The 2,583-nt window shown below is 46.3% G+C and overlaps 1 non-coding gene across 1 annotated transcript; it reads left to right on the forward strand.

Annotated features, from left to right (window-relative positions):
* Window positions 1–2,253: 2,253 nt before the first annotated feature.
* Window positions 2,254–2,360, forward strand: LOC132225323 (U6 spliceosomal RNA). The gene has a single exon (XR_009450848.1). It is a non-coding gene; the product is annotated as a U6 spliceosomal RNA (small nuclear RNA).
* Window positions 2,361–2,583: the final 223 nt, after the last annotated feature.

The raw sequence follows: 2,583 nt of genomic DNA on the forward strand, positions 1-2,583 counted from the left end.
ATGTCTGTTTTTGTGCAAGTATCAGGCTGTTTTAATTACAGTGGCTTTGTAGTATAACTTTATATCTGGAATTGTGACCCCTCCAACTTTGTTCTTCTATCTCAAAGTTGCTGCAGTGATTTGGGGTCTTTTTTGGTTTCATATAATTTTTTGGAGTATTTTTTTTTTTTAGATCTGTGAAATATGCCATTGTTATTTTAAGAGGGATTGCATTGAATCTGTAGATTGCTTTGGGTATTACGGAAAATTTAATGATGTTAATTCTACCAGTCCATGAACACAGCATATTCTTCCACTTGTTTATATCTTATTCTATCCCTTTTTTCAATGTTCTATAGTTTTCTGAGTACAAGTCTTTTAACTCCTCGGTTAAGTTTATTCCTACATAACTTAATTTATTTGTTGCTGTGGTAAATGGGGTTGTTTGTTTAGTTTCTCCTTCTGAGAATTCATTATTGGTGTATAAAAATGCCATTGATTTCTGTGGGTTAATTTTGTATGTTGCTCTATTGCTGAATTCATTTATTAAATCTAGTAGTTTTTTGGTGGAGTCTTTATGTTTTTTTAATGTATAATATCATGTCATCTGTGAATAATGAGAGTTTTATTACCTTCTTTCCAATGGATGCCCGTCATGTTTTCTTCTTGTCTGATTGCTATTGCTAGGACTTCCAGTACTATCCTGTAATAAAAAGCTAATAAACAGCCATCAGCCCTCATCCAGGCTGGCCAGGCACCCCAGTGGGGACCCCCACCCTGATCCGGGACACCATTCAGGGAAAACCAGCCAGCCCCCACCAGTGCACCAGGCCTCTATCCTATACAGTAAAAGGGTAATATGCAAACTGACCCTAACAGCAGAAAGACTGGGAATGACTGGTCACTATGACACACACTGACCACCAGGGGGTAGACCCTCAATGCAGGAGCTGCCCTCTGGTGGTCAGTGAGCTCCCACATGCAGGAGCTCTGCTCAACCACAAGTCAGGCTGATGGCTGCCAGCACAGTGGTGGTGGTGGGAGCCTCTCTTGCCTCCTCAGCAGAGCTAAGGATGTCTGACTGCAGCTTAGGTCTGCTCCCCGCTGACAAGTGGACATCCCCTGATGGCTGCCGGGCTGCCAGAGGGATGTCTGATTGCCAGCTTAGGCTCAATCCCATGGGGAGCAGGCCTCAGCCAGCAGATGGTCATCCCCTGAGGGGTCCCAGACTGTGAGAGGGCACAGGTTGGGCTGAGGGACCTACCCCTCTCCCGAGTTCACAAATTTTTGTGCACTGAGCCTCTAGTCCTATATAATAAAAAGCTAATATGCAAATCGACTGAACAGCAGAATGACTGGTCTCTATGACATGCACTGACCACCAGGGGGCAGATGCTCAATGCAGGAGCTGCCCCTGGTGGTCAGTGCGCTCCCATAGGGGGAGTGCTGCTCAGCCAGAAGCCAGGCTCATGGCTGGCAAGCACAGCGGTGGTGACGGGAGACTCTCTCAACTCCATGGCAGCACTAAGGACCTCTTGGGGGATGTTTGCCTCCTGGCTTAGGTGGACATCCCCCGAGGGGTTCCAGACTGCAAGAGGGTGCAGGCCAGGCTGAGGGACCCTCCAACCAGTGCCCAAATGTCGTGCACCAGGCCTCTGGTCCTATATAATAAATTCCTAATATGCTACGCATTTGACTGTTCATTTGACCATTTGACCAGTCGTTATGATGCACACTGACCACCAGGGGGCAGATGCTCCGACCAGTAGGTTAGCTTGTTACTGAGGTCCCACTGATTGGGACTGGGCATGATGGGCTGGACATGCCCTGGAGCCCTCCCACGGTCCCTCCCTGACCTGTCCTGATCGGCCCCAATCTGGATTGGGTGAGATGGGCCAGACACAGACTGGAGCCCTCCCACAGTCCCTCCCTGGCCCCAATCATACACCAGTGGGGTCCTTCGGCCTGGCCTACACCCTCTCGCAATCTGGGACTCTTAGGGGGATGTCAGAGAAGCAGTTTTGGCCCAATCCCTGCAGGCCAGGCGGAGGGACCCCACTGGTGCATGAATCTGTGCACCGGGTCTCTAGTGTTGAATAATTATGGTAAAAGTGGACATCCCTGTCTTGTTCTTGTTCTTAGGGGAAATGGTTTTAGTTTTTGCCCATTAGTATGATGTTTGCTGTAGGTTTGCCATATATGGCTTTTATTATGGTGATATATAATCCCTCTAATGCCACTTTGCTGAGATTTTTTTTTTTAATCAGAAAATGGGTGCTCGCTTCGGCAGCGCATATACTAAAATTGGAACGATACAGAGAAGATTAGCATGGCCCCTGTGCAAGGATGACATGCAAATTAGTGAAGCGTTCCGTATTAAAAAAAAATGGGTGTTGGATTTTGTCAAATGCTTTTTCTGCACCTATTGATATCATCATGGGATTTTTGTCTTTCAATTTGTTTATGTGATGGATCACTTTTTTGGTTTGTGAATACTGCACCAGCCTTGCATAACTGGAATGAATCCCACTTGTCATGGTGTATGATCTTCTTAATCTATTGCTGGATCTGATTTGCTAATATTTTGTTGAGGATTTTAGCATC

Source organism: Myotis daubentonii, chromosome X (assembly GCF_963259705.1).
Source record: "Myotis daubentonii chromosome X, mMyoDau2.1, whole genome shotgun sequence".
Classification (NCBI taxonomy): Eukaryota; Metazoa; Chordata; class Mammalia; order Chiroptera; family Vespertilionidae; genus Myotis; species Myotis daubentonii.